This window comes from Somniosus microcephalus, chromosome 30 (assembly GCF_052327205.1).
Source record: "Somniosus microcephalus isolate GS21.2 chromosome 30, FLI_Smic_1.0, whole genome shotgun sequence".
Taxonomy (NCBI): Eukaryota; Metazoa; Chordata; class Chondrichthyes; order Squaliformes; family Somniosidae; genus Somniosus; species Somniosus microcephalus.
This window is the reverse complement of record NC_141016.1, coordinates 28,728,502-28,743,131: the sequence shown is the minus strand read 5'-3', so window position 1 is coordinate 28,743,131 and position 14,630 is coordinate 28,728,502. Positions and strand designations below refer to the sequence as shown.

At 48.4% G+C, this 14,630-nt stretch overlaps 1 protein-coding gene across 2 annotated transcripts in view; it reads left to right on the top strand.

Annotated features, from left to right (window-relative positions):
• Positions 1-205: 205 nt before the first annotated feature.
• Positions 206-14,630, top strand: part of LOC147098058 (phytanoyl-CoA hydroxylase-interacting protein-like) — a 170,011-nt gene continuing 155,586 nt past the window's right edge. The window contains exon 1 of one of the 2 annotated variants that reach the window (XM_085970855.1): positions 206-391. The gene's annotated coding sequence lies outside the window, so the exon portion shown is untranslated. The remainder of the gene's footprint in view (positions 392-14,630) is intronic. The other variant, XM_085970853.1, reaches the window with a different exon arrangement.

Genomic DNA, 14,630 nt, shown 5'->3' with positions numbered 1-14,630 from the left:
TGATGCCCACACTCCTGTCGTAACTGTTAAAAGAGCTAATTAGCTCTTTAGTTTGTTTCACACAGCCTGCACGAACAGGGACAGGCAGAGTCTGGGGATGGTGTGTCGCTTTTAACCGGGGGGTGGACTTGGAGTGCTAAAGACTCCCTGGAGACGGCACGAGTGTGGATTATGCAGCGATTTGACGTAAGATCAGCTGTTGCTGGGAGGCAGCTCCTCCGAGAACAGACCAGTGTCTGAGGCGAAGGGAGAAGATGCAGCTGGAATAAACCCGGCCATTGCAAACCCCCTCCCCCCAAATAAATATAGCATTGCAACTTAACGCCAAGCTGAAATCGCCGAGATTTTTGCCGACCGCTTCCATCGAAGGATTGAGAAGCCACAATCCCAGGTAGGTGCATTGTAGACTTTCCTTTCCAGAAGATTGAATGGATGAATTAATTCCAGGGTGGGAAGGAAGTCGGGGGACCAGGGTTGTTATGCAATTGAACACCCAGTGCCTTCTGCTCAGTCTCTTTAGGAGGAGGAGGCTGAGGAGTGGGGTCCATCTGCAATACAGCGACACACAAGACATTTCTGTACAGTCAGCCAGCGTCTCATGTTAGACTGGGGGAGCGGATGGAACGGGGCAAATCCCAACACATTGTGGCTCCTGTAAATGCAGCAGACGGGCATCGTCTGTCTGCTGGTGGACGGACCCCCACCCCCGTGTACAGGTCCAGCTCCTAGCGCTGGCCAGAGAGAGGGTGATGGACCGAGTCAGGACCATGGACAGAGAGCGGCGCGGTGGGGTGGTCTCTCCCTGGATCCACACTCGCAAGGTGTGAGCCGCCCCACCTACTCAGGGTTTAATCCTTGCTCCTTTGCAATAGGTCTGCACACACACACACACAATCTGGGAAAGGTCCGGTTCGACTTCGATCAGGGAGGGTGTCTGAAATGAATAAAATTCATTAAAACCCAGACCGGAATAATTGTAGCGGTCGGTTCCTGCTGCACGTAGATTAGAATTGTCCTTTCCATATTTCATCAATTGATCATATTTTTGTGGCTGCTTCTGTACTTCTCGAGGCGGGAATAACTGTGTAGGGAGTATCAGATTCAGCAGACTGCTCCCTCCCCCCCCCCCCCCAACCCGCTCTGCCCCAACTAAACCCGAACCAGCACTCCGCAGCACGGTGGCATAGTGGTTAGCATTGTTGCCTCACAGCGCCAGGGACCCGGGTTCGAATCCGGCCTCGGGTGACTGTGTGGAGTTTGCACATTCTCCCCGTGTTTGCGTGGGAAAGTTTCCTCCGGGTGCTCTGGTTTCCTCCCACAGTCCAAAGATGTGTGGGTTAGGTTGATTGGCTATGATAAATTGACCCTTAGTGTTAGGGGGATTAAATACGTGGGGATAGGGTGGGATATGTGTTGGTTTCGGGGATCGGGTGGGATATGTGTCGGTGCAGGCTCGATGGGCCGAAATGGCCTCTATCTGCACTGTGGGGTTTCTGTGATTCTCAGTAGAGACTTTCCCCTCTGCACCATCGTGACATTTTTAAAATCCCTGCACCAGCCTCTCTCACTTAGACTGACAACGCCGATTACTGTCAGATCTGTGCCCACTCAACACCAGGCAGCCCAGACCAGAAACGTTAACTCCGTCTCTCTCTCCACGGATGCTGCCTGGCCTGCTGAGTTTTTCCAGCGTTTTCTGTTGTTATTTCAGAGTCACAGTTTTTATTGGCTGTGTCCCTTTAAGGGGGCACATGCTTTTAACGTCTAATAGGCAACTGTCTGAGATAAGGGAAGATTCAGCACCAGGCAGAGACTGTCCAAAATCACCTCACCTGGGAACTTCACAGTCAGCAGGGAAGAAGGGACGTTCATCCAATCTGCCTGGGTTGGATACCAATACGGGTTAAGTAGCCTCCTGCACCACCCCAAGGCCCTGCCTCCATTCCTCTCTCCAGTTCTGGGATCTGATGGGAGTAATAGGAGTGTCGGATTTCGCAGTCTGTGCCACATGTTCCCACCATCACCTCCATTAGTGCCCTGAGCTATTAATTCTCGCAGCAACGTTCCCGCAATAGTTTAGTGGGTAAAGGCATCGGTCTGTGTAGAGGAAACCATATATACCAGAGGGCGCCTATCTGTGCCGAGCTGGGCTAGCTGCATGGAGTTAGCCTCAGCACCCCTGTGGTGGTGGTTGGGGGGGGGGGGTGGAGTCAGCCATACCTGATCACTATCCAGTGACCCTACTGGGAGATACACATATTGTGGATGTTGGGTGATGCCCCCACAGTAGAAGAATCTGCCTGGGCTTAAAGTCATAGAATGGTCACTAGGATGAGGCAAAGGCCCCTGAGGAACTGTGCCCCCAACAAAGAGTCAATGAAAAGGGAGAGAAAGGGGGGAAATCTCCAGGAAGATGGGCAGACAGATTGGTTTATTGGCCCAAAGGGCCGTGGCTACAACAGTGCCATGTGATTCTGTAGCTGGCAGAATACTTTATGTTCCAAGATACGACATGTGATTTTAAGGATGTTCTATGATCATCAACAGCCTTGTTGCTGTGTCAGTCATCTATACACACACACCAACACACTGACACACATGCATATACGCACATGCTAATACATGCTAACAGACTGATACACACGCTACCACTCTGACACACACACATGCTAACACTCATACACAGACACACACTGACACATACACACATTCTAAGACACTCTGGTACACACACGTTAACACACTGATACACATACTAACAAACTCTGGTACCCACACACATATATGAGCACCACCAGTTGAACTGTTTAAGACCCAGATTTGGGGGAAGTTTATCCTTCAATTCCTTCATTAAACACGCACCAGTTGCACCAGTATTATGTGGTGTAGCACACTTAACACAAACACAGCTTAGATTCATCCACAATCAGATAAAACCAGATCTGTGTTAGTGACGATAAAATGGTTGAATGAAGCATTGTGCGGGACATTCACCTCACTGCTGGCTCTCTGGCCCATGTTGAATCAGATGTTTGTCAGTGTAAATTGAGATTTGTGTCGGACCCTGCCCGCTCACTAACCGCAGCCGCTCCCCACACTACCCACGTTCTATTCTCACGACAAATATTATTGGAATGGCCCAGAGTTCTTTTCTGGCTGTAATGGTTTTTCTGTTACCGTGGGAACCCCAGCATGGGATATGGAAGTCACTAACAGCATTCGTCCTGACAAGAATAAACTGGTCTTTTCTGGATTGTTTTCTGTCTGGGCGTCGGAGGACTGGTCTGGAGACGGAACAACAACAACTTCTATTGATATGGTGACTTTAACATAGCCCAAGGTTTTACAGAGCGGGGAAAATAGATAAAAGGAATAAAGAAGCAGACACAGCCCATATGTTAGGATAGTGTCTGAAAGCTTGGTCAAAAGGGTTGGTTTAAGAAGGGTTTTTAAAGAGGGAGAGAGCAGTAGGGAGGCAGAGAGGTTTAGGGAGTGAGTCCCAAAGAGTATGGCCCAGGCAGCTGAAGGTTCTGCCTCCAAAGACGTGCCAAAGGGAGGGGAGGAAGCATCAACGGCTAGAGGCGAGGGGGAATGTAAGGCTGGAGGAGGGTGCAGAGATAGGAGTGGATGAGGCCATGGAGGGATTTGAAGATGAGTACATGGATCTTAAATTCACTGCTTTGAGGGACTGGAAGGATGGGAGTGGTAGGCGAGCAGGACAAGATACAGGCAACTGAGTTTTGAAATAGTTGAGGTTTATGGAGGTTGAAGGATGGAAGTTCAACCAAGAGCACGTTGGATATATTGAATTTAGAGGTGAGGAAAGGGTGGGGAATGGTTTCAGCAGCAGTGGGCAATGAAGGAGAAATGGAGGCAGGCAATGTTGCACAGGTGTAAGTCAGCAGTGACGGAGAGGATGTGAGGTTTGAAGAGCTTTAAAGTCTGCGTTTCTGACTGAAATTGTGAAACGTAATGAAGCCATAATCACACCAAAGATAGTCACACTTACAGTCTCTCCAGAGCTCAGAGCATTCCCTGCTCAGGAGAATGAGCAGGGTACCCTTTCCCAGTCCTTGCCTAATATCACTTTCCAGTCGGTCAGTAACAAACAATTTTATATTACAGGAGTGTGGCTGACAGGAGAGAGGAAGGTTTCTCTCCGCTGACTGCACCCCTCAGTATAAACACTCTGCGAACTGACCACATTGTGGATGTACAGGTGCATCATTGAGTAAAGAAAGAAACATTTGCATTTATATAGCGACTTTCATGACCTCAGGATGACCTAAAGTGCTTTACAGCCAATGAAGTACTTTTGAAGTATAGTCACTGTTGTAGGAAACGTGGCAGCCAATTTGCGCACAGCAAGCTCCCACAAACAGCAATGAAATAAATGACCAGATAATCTGGTTTTTTAGGTGTTTGTCAGGGGATAAATATTGGCCAGGACTCCGGGGAGAACTCCCCTATTGCTCTTCAAATACTGCCATGGGAGCTTTTACATCCACCCGAGAGGGCAGACAAGGCCTTGGTTTAACGTCTCATCCGAAAGACAGCACCTCTGACAGTGCAGAGCTCCCTCAGTACTGCACTGGAGTGTAAGCCTAGATTAGGTGCTAAAGTCTCTGGAGTGGGGCTTGAACCCATGACCTTCTGACTCGGAAGCAAGAGTGCTACCCAGTGAGCCAGGGCTGATGCAAGGGAGCCAGTTTGAGGCCTTTACACTCCATTAAGGAGCTTAGTCTCAGTGCTACACAGCAGAGCCCTGCGCCAGCACCGCCTGAGTTAAAAGCAAAAAGGGGAAGAGTTACTCTCCTTAAACAAGAGGGAAAAAAATTGGGCAATATAAAAACACATGTGTGATAATACCCCGAGTGACACAGTCTCCAATCTTCTCTCTACTCCTGCAATGGAACAGCTGACATCTGCTTACTGTTTTCTTTCACTGGTAAGGCACATGAGCCACCACCTACTGCTGTAAGGATGTTGGCACTGGCAGAGTCATTGGAACACTGCCCGGGTAACATGTTATTAGCCAATCAGAGTTGAGTACCAGGAGTCACAAATTCAAACTGCAACAATTCTAGGTCCTCCACAAAATTAAAATCCACAGTATCCATGGATTTCGTTAACTCCCGTTAATCTTGGACACAGCGGAGGAGCTCCTGCAAGCTTTTGTACCACTCTGCTCCCAGTTACTCACAAATCAAGTCAAATTTTAGACAGGCACTTGCCCCAGCTTCCAATTTGCCCTCCATCTTCCTCCTCTTCTGATGGCCCCAACTTTTGCTGGGATACAGTTCCATGGGACTGGCCAACATCCAGCCCCAAGCATCCTGCTCCACGTGTGAGACGAAACAGCGAGTGCTGGCAACTTGATAATTTCAGGAAAATTCTCGCAACTGCACGCACACTTTTCAATAGCGGTCAATGCTTACTGATTAGGAGCAGGGAATCTGACTGGGTTTTAGCCCAGGGCCCCAAGGCCAAATGTAACCCCCCGCCCCCCCCCACCCCCAACACCTCCAGCCGAGATCAGCAAAACAGCACATTCAGAGACCAAAGCTGTGGCCTTCCCATGCCAGTTACACACTGGGCACTGGTTTCACCAGCTGAGCCCTTGGGAGAGTTCATTTGCCAAGGGTGAGAAAGCACAGTGGCACCGATGAACACAGGCTTGAGTCCTGCTCCCAATCTAAGCCAGATGGGGAGCTATGAAGCAGAGACTGCGGCATCTGCCAGCAGTGGGGGACGGGTGGGGTGATCATATTTGCACGGCCTTTGCCACCCCAAGGGTCATTGAAAATGGTCTTGGAGCAGAGTATGATCCCACTGTCTTGAAAGCAGGCGTCAAGGCCAGCGAGACAAGTAAAAGGGAAATACTAAACCAAGGGGAGAAAGGTACCAAAATAACTGGCTGCCCTCCCCCTCACCCCCGCCAATCAATTAGAAATAATTTCATCATCACCACAATAAAGGTTATACCTGGTACTAGAGAACTCCCTCCCACCCAGTGCTGTTACTGTACTGCAAAAGTGTCTAAGCTTTTTCTCTTCGTGGGACACACAGGTACAGATCATATGCCTCTGGAGAGGTATATAAAATGGTTAACATGAGAACATAGGAGCAGGAGTAGGCCATACAGCCACTCGAGCCCATTCAATCAGATCATGGCTGATCTTCGACCTCAACTCCACTTTCCCGCCCGATCCCCATATCCCTTGATTCCTGTAGAGTCCAGAAATCTATCTCAGCCTTGAATACACTCAACTTAAATCCATGTTCCCGTTAATTTGCATATATCTCAAGTTGCAGACACCAACAAATCTTGGTGTTCTGATTTAGAACATATCCAACAATAACAGCAACAGCGCTAAGAACTGCCCTCTCCAAATCATCTAGCCCCAAACTCAACAAGGACAAACCAACCAGGAAGAACTATCAGCTCAAAGAGGTACCTGGACTTTGAGAGCTGGAAGACCAGCACTGAGGGACACATTTTGCTCAACTCTGCTGCACCCAATTCTTGGTGCTACATTCACTACATTTACAAATAGGAATGGCAGGGACCTACCTTTGGACTGGGCTCGACCAGTTTTTAAGGGGTTTGTCTGGAAATTTCTAAGACGTAAACCGGTCACCAAAATCTGCTTTCTGTTCCCTTCCTCCTGTGGCCCATGTGATTACATTAGTTACTAAGGTTTTCAGTGACGTTTCAGCAGCAGCATAGTAAAAATCAGAACCCAAACTCTGATTCCAGCCCTAGTCCTGCCTTAAAGAAGCAGTGTGTGTCCCATTACTAACACACTTCAACAGTCAGGTATGGTCAATCTAGTTTGCAGATGACAAGTCTCACAATGTTATTTCATTTAAGCTTGCAAAGTGAGAAATAACCCAACTGGGTAGGAAGTGAATGTAAACGTAGAGGTGGTGGCAGGACTAGAATGATCTGTCCATTCCTCCTCATTGAATGATGTTTGGGCACAAGGATGATTAAAGTTCAGCAAAAACGAAGTGAATTATACAGTTCAAATAAGGAGCATTCCAGGCGAGGTTAACTGGATGAGATTGTCAGCTTTCTGCTGGCTGTAGGGTTCCTATGTGAAATGAGATTGCAGAAGTCTCATCCCGTTGTTTAATGGCCTTGTCCCACAGCAAAATTGCTCTTATTCAGCACTAAATTGGCAAATTTACTCTGAGAAGCCGCCAGATAGCTGGCGTAGGGAATGGAGAATGCCAGACTGGTGCAGTGGGTGCTCTTCTGAAGTTAGGGCTGAACCATATAGTTGGGGGAAACTAAAGGGAGCTTCATTCTGCATCTAATTGTGTTGCTCTTTATTGCATAGCATAGAGGAAGCTTTATTCTATATTTAGCCCATGCTGTACCTGCCCTGGGAGTGTTTATTGGGACAGTGTAGAGGGAGCTTTACTCTGTATCTAACCCGTGCTGTACCTGCCCTGGGAGTGTTTGATGGGACAGTGTAGAGGGAGCTTTACTCTCTAACCCGTGCTGTACCTGCCCTGGGAGTGTTTGATGGGACAGTGTAGAGGGAGCTTTACTCTGTATCTAACCCGTGCTGTACCTGCCCTGGGAGTGTTTGATGGGATAGTGTAGAGAGAGCTTTACTCTGTATCTAACCCGTGCTGTACCTGCCCTGGGAGTGTTTGATGGGACAGTGTAGAGGGAGCTTTACTCTGTATCTAACCCGTGCTGTACCTGCCCTGGGAGTGTTTGATGGGACAGTGTAGAGGGAGCTTTACTCTCTAACCCGTGCTGTACCTGCCCTGGGAGTGTTTGATGGGACAGTGTAGAGGGAGCTTTACTCTGTATCTAACCCGTGCTGTACCTGCCCTGGGAGTGTTTGATGGGACAGTGTAGAGGGAGCTTTACTCTGTATCTAACCCGTGCTGTACCTGCCCTGGGAGTGTTTGATGGGACAGTGTAGAAGGAGCTTTGCTCTGTATCTAACCCATGCTGTACCTGCCCTGGGAGTGTTTGATGGTACAGTGCAGAGGGAGCTTTAAGAACATAAGAACATAAGAAATAGGAGCAGGAGTAGGCCATATGGCCCCTCGGGCCTGCTCCGCCATTCAATAGGATCATGGCTGATCTGAATCTAGACTCACGTCCACTTCCCTGCCCTCTCCCCGTAACCCCTAATTCCCTTATCTGCTAGGAAAATGTCTATCTCCATTTTAAATTTATTTAATGTTACAACTTCCACAGCTCTCTGAGGTAGCAAATTCCATAGATTTACTACCCTCTGAGTGAAGAAGTTTCTCCTCATCTCAGTTTTGAAAGGGCAGCCCCTTATTCTAAGATTATGCCCCCTAGTTCTAATCTCACCCATCAGTGGAAACATCCTCACCGCATCCACCCGATCAAGCCCCCTCACAATCTTATATGTTTCGATAAGATCGCCTCTCATTCTTCTGAACTCCAATGAGTAGAGTCCCAACCTACTCAACCTTTCCTCATATGTCAAACCCCTCATCTCTGGAATCTGACCTGTGCTGTACCTGCCCTGGGAGTGTTTGATGGGGCAGTGTAGAGGGAGCTTTACTCTGTATCTAACCCGTGCTGTACCTGCCCTGGGAGTGTTTGAAAAAAAATAATGTGTCAATTTTCCACCACCCACCAATATATTCATTTTATTCTTTAGCAATTTAATTGTTCAGCAGTTCCAATCACACCACTGGGTGCTTGAAGTGAGAAGTGTTCCATTCACCAGCACCAACATCTTTGAATTTGATCAGTGCCATGTACACAACAAATGAAATACAGAAAAATGAAACTAAAAACCAATTACGTGGAGTATCCTATCTCTTGTGAGATCAATTATGTTTTCTCTCTAAGGTTACCATGAGAACACAGCAAATGGAATTGCTTTCTGGATGTCTGTTGTTGTATATAGAAACTTGCAGCACAGAAGGGGGCCATTCAGCCCATCGTGCTTGTGCTGGCTCTTTGAAGGAGCAGCCGTGCTTAGTCCCACTTTCCCGTTTTATGTCCGTAACCCTGTGAGTTCCTCATCCTCAAGAACCCGTCCAACTCCCTTTTAAAATTATTTATGGAATCAGCTTCCACCACCTTTTCAGGTCGAGCGTTCCCGATCCTGACAACTCTCTGAGTGAAAAATTGCTCTTCATCTCCCCTCTAGATCTTTCTCCAATGATTTTGAATCTGTGACCTGTGGTTATTGACCCGCTCACCAGAGGGAATCGTTTTTCTCTCTCCACTCTATCAAAACCTCTCATCATCTTGAAAATATCTGGGATTTGAGCGATTGTTATAAAAACGATGCAAAAAGATTTAAATTTTAGTGTCTGCATTTAATCGTGAGGCTCAGGGGAGCACTGCACATTGTTTGCTAATTCTGTGATTATATCCCTGACAATCTGCCACACTAAATAATGCTTACACGGAGCACATTAGCCCAGGCAGCTCCCAGTGCTTTTCACAAGTCAGCTTGAAACGCATCAGGAGATGTTTGGGATCAAGTAGCACGTGTTCAATCAAAGGTCAGAGGTTGATACAGAACACGGGCAGAGTCAAAAACTGGGACAGAAAATGATCAATTCAAAAAAATGTATTTTTTTTTAATGGGAGCTTTCCCATAACATTGTACACAGGGAGACACAGCCAAGTGTAGTCGAAGTGGGGTTAGAGGGCGGGACATAATTGGACCGGGGGGGGGGGGTGCAGAAGTAATTCAGACCCATTTTAAAGACATATTGGCCTAGAAATTCCGTGGCCTGCGCCACCAGTTTGCGCCCAAAGAGGGCTTTTGCGCCACTGTGCAAACCTACCGCGATATTTAGCGGGGCGCTAATGGCGGCGTTAGCCATTAGCGCTGCGCCGCCACCGATGACATCATCGGTGTGCGCAGCGCCCCGCTATCGCCCCGCTATCGCCCCGCTGGCCATATTTGGTTGCTCCCGCCTCCCCCGCGCCGGCCGCAAACAGCGACCGGTACACGGGGCCTACCTGTGCCGGTAGTGGGGCGAGTTAAGGTGGAGGTGCGGCCGGCCGCTTTTTCGGCGGCCGCCTGCCCGCACCTCCTTCCCCGGCCTCCTACACCCCCCCCCCCCCGCGGCATTGCCGGCTGTTTCCAGAGAGCCCGGCACTTCTCCTTGGTGCCGGGCTCATTTGCCGGCACTCGCGAGTGGGGATCGCGCTGTTGCAGGCACCTCCCCCTTAAGAATGAGAGGGAGGCCTGCAGTACCCCAGGCTGCCGTGCCGCAGCGGGTGGCGCGGCGGCACTTTAGACGCCGATATTCAGTTTCAGCGCCCCAAGCGGGGCGCCGAAACCCTTGTTTAGCGGCCGGCTTCCACTTGGGGCGCTGAAACTGAATTTCCTGCTGGTGCAAGTGGCTTCGCGCGCAGCGGTAATTCCGGCGCCCAGGCGAGCTGGGCGCCCCTAACTGAATTTCTAGGCCATTCTGTTTTTATTTTTATGTAATATTTGACTTGATAACAACAACATCTTGTATTTATATAGCACTTTTGATGTAGTAAAACATCCCAAGGCGTTTCACAGGAGTGTTATCAAACAAAATTTGACACTGAGCCACAAAAGGAGATATTAGGACAGATGACCAAAAGCTTGATCAAATAGGTAGGTACTAAGGAGCGTCTCAAAGGAGGAGAGAGAGGTAGAGAGGCGGAGATTTAGGGAGGGAATTCCAGAACTTAGGGCCTTGGCAGCTGAAGGCACAGCCACCGATCGTGCAGTGATGAAAATTGGGGATGCGCAAGAGGCCAGAATTGGAAGAGCGCAGATATCTCGGAGGGTTGTGGGGCTGGAGGAGGTTACAGAGATAGGGAGGGGCGAGGCCATGGAGGGATTTGAAAACAAGGATGAGAATGTTAAAATTGAAGCATTGGTGGACCGGGCGCCAATGTAGGTCAGCGAGCACAGGGGTGATGGGTGAACGGGACTCAGTGCGAGTTAGGATAATATCATCTATTATTTATCTAGCTCTATTAGTAACACATTAAACATCTTGGGGGTGAAATTCAGTATCGCTCCCTTTGGGGTGCGATTATCGGCCGGGCGCAAAGTTTAGCGCCTGGCGCTAATTATCGCCTCCGACTGCAAAATTGGCTTCTATCGCCCCTGGAGGTGATTGGAGCGCTAAATCAGGCACTACACACCTCTCTTAAGGCGCTAACACCCAGGAGTGAGGCGCTACCTCAGATCGCCGGTGAAGCTTATGTGGTGTCAGTCAGCAATGGAACACAGACACACTGGCGCCGGCCAGTTCTTAAAGGGGAGGGTCGATCTTGCTCTCCATCCACATCCTGCTCATTGCAGCCTTGAATCTCGGCCTGGAGAGACCTGTACATCAAATCTGTTGGAAAGAACAATGGAGAGGCTTCGGGAAAGAGCTCAGAGTGCAGCCCCCATAGACTCTTCTAAATCAATGCAAGGAAGACCAAATCAAAAAGAACCTGCAAAGTGCTGCTCAGTACCCAAAACTCCTCAACACAGCTTTGAATATCTCCTGCAGTCTCTCTCTCTCACGCAGAATGCGTGGTGCAAAACTTTCGCCAACAAAAAAAGGCAGGAAGTGGTCGCCTTTAAATAGCACTCCCCCAGTCCTTTCCCAGCTGCAAAACGCTCCCCTCAACCTGTCGTTACTAGCGGCAGGCGGTAAGACTCAATGTCCGGGGCTCGACTGACGTCACGATCTGCGGGCGCTAACGGGAGGTGCAAACCAACCGAATTCTTCCCCCCTTATGTCTGTGCACATTTCCTGTCAACCATTTCCATTGTGAGTCCACATTTATAATACAAGCTGCTATGTAAACTTATCACACTGTAATTACACCTTCAGAGCGAGTTGCAGGAGAGGACATTGCAGATGAGATTGGGATTGCAGATTGTCTTGTCTTGGTTGTGTCAGCATATGCAGTCTAACTACTCCAACAACTTGTGATAATGTGATCATGACCAGATAATCTGTTTTAGTGATGTTGATTGAGGGATAAATATTGGCCAGGACACCGGGAAGAACTCCCCTGCTCTTCTTTGAAATAGTGGCATGGATCTTTTACGTCCACCTGAGAGAGCAGACGGGATCTCGATTTAACGACACAGTTAACGACACAAAGCTGGGTGGACGTGTGTGCTGTGAGGAGGATGCAGAGAAACTCCAGTATGATTTGGACAGGTTGGGTGATTGGGCAGATGCAGTATAATGTGGATAAATGCGAGGTTATCCACTTTGGTGGCAAAAACAGGAAGACATTATTATCTGAACGGCAATAGATTGGGAAAAGGGGAAGTGCAACAAGACCTGGGTGTCCTTGTGCACCAGTCGCTGAAGGTAAGCATGCAGGTGCAGCAGGTGGTTAAGACGGCAAATGGTATGTTGGCCTTCATAGCGAGAGGGTTTGAGTACAGGAACAAGGATGTCTTGCTGCAGTTGTACAGGGCCTTGGTGAGACCGCACCTTGTGTGCAGTTTTGGTTGCCTTATCTGAGGAAGGATGTTCTTGCCATGGAGGGAGTGCAGCGAAGATTCACCAGACTGATACCTGGGATGGCAGGAATGACGTATGAAGAGAGAGTGGGTCGATTCGGCTTATATTCGCTGGAGTTTAGAAGAATGAGAGGGGATCTCATTGAAACTTATAAAATTCTAACAGGACTAGACACAAGAAGGATGTTCCCGATGGCAGGGGAGTCCAGAACCAGGGGGTCACAGTCTAAGGATAAGGGGTAAGCCATTTAGGACTGAGATGAGGGGGAATCTCTTCACCCAGAGAGTGGTGAACCTGTGGAATTCTGTACCACAGAAGGCAGTTCAGGCCAACTTATTGAATATATTCAAGAAGAAGTTAGATATATTTCTTAAGGCATCAAGGGATATGGGGAGAAAGCAGGGACAGGGTATTGAATTTGGATAATCAGCCATGATCTCATTAAATGGCGGAACAGGCTCGAGGGGCCGAATGGCCTACTCCTGCTCCTATGTAACTTCTCACTTGAAAGATGGCACCTCCGGCAGTGCAGCCCTCCCTCAGTACTGCACTGGAGTGTCAGCCTAGATTTTTGTGCTCAAGTCTCTGGGGGTGGGACTTGAACGCACAACCTTCTGACTCAGAGGCGAGGGTGCTGCCCACCGAGCCACTGGCTGACTGGAGGGGGGAGTTTCAGTTAAATGCATCTTTCGCTGTTCACCTTAGCTAGTTGAAGAGCAAGGACAGAAGCATTTCTCCAGGATGCTCTGGGTGAGACCAGTCATGTTTCAGGGATTGGTGAATGTGTGCAGCTCTTTATCAAATGAAGTGCAGTGATTTAATAAAGAGTTCAGAGTGAGCTAACCTGCGAGGGTGTCGCTGCATAATTTAGCATCATGAGTCAGCATGAAGAACAGTACTTATCCAGTCACGTGACCCCCCCCCCCCCCAACTCAATCAGCTGCACCATCTGCTATTAACCCTTACAAGAGCAAGTCTCAGAATCGGCAAAAGACCAAAAACAGTCAAAAAGAATCCCTTTCTGTTTTGTGCTTGCGGAGTTACAACACTTTGTGCCTGTTCCTGTATATTTAAAACATATTGGCATAGAAATTCATCTAGGGTGGTGGTGAACAACGGGCGGTATCGGATCGGCCGCCCATTATACGTAGGGCCTGTTATTCAGTTCCATTGATTGAATGCAATAGAGCTGACTATCAGGCGCCGTGTATAATGGGCGGCCAACCCGATACTGCCCATTTTTCGGCACCGCCCGAGATGAATTTCTAACCCCTTGTTTTAATTTTACAGAAAAATTGATAAAAAGAAGTTGATCACCATTAGATGAGTTTTAATACATAAGAACATAAGAAATAAGAGCAGGAGTAGGCTATACGGCCCCTCGAGCCTGCTCCGCCATTCAATAAGATCATGGCTGATCTTTGACCTCAACTCCACTTTCCCACCCGATCTGCATATCCCTTGATTCCCCTAGAGTCCCAAAATCTATCTCAGCCTTGAATATACTCAATGATTCAGCATTCACAGCCCTTTGGGGTAGAGAATTCTAAAGATTCGCAATCCTCTGAGTGAAGAATTTCCTCCTCATCTCAGTCTTAAATGGCCGACCCCTTACCCTGAGACTATGCCCCCTAGTTCTAGACTCTCCAGCCAGGGGACACAACCTCTCAGCATCTACCCTGTCAATCCCCCTTCAGAACCTTATATGTTTCACTGAGATCACCTCTCATTCTTCTAAACTCCAGAGAGTATATGCCCAATCTACTCAATCTCTCCTCATAGGAATCAATCTAGTGAACCTTTGTTGCACCGCCTCTAAGGCAAGTCTATCCTTCCTTAGGTACGAAGACCAAAACTGTGCACAGCACAGCAAACCCGTTGTTGAGATTTCCTCTTTAAGAGGGGTCCTCGATGGGAAGATTTTCTCTTTCCAGAGCTTATTACAGCCATCGACGGGAGAACTCTCTTGGGTGTTTGTTTAATCGACAGGTTTAACCTTTGCAGAAAGTGAATTGGCTAAAGCATGATCACTATGTAATGATCAGGCTCTGTGAATGACGTTGTGTGGGCCAATGATAGTCTGATCGCTATATCCTTTCCTTCATTGCTGAATGAACTGTGGGCCATTACATACATTTCTT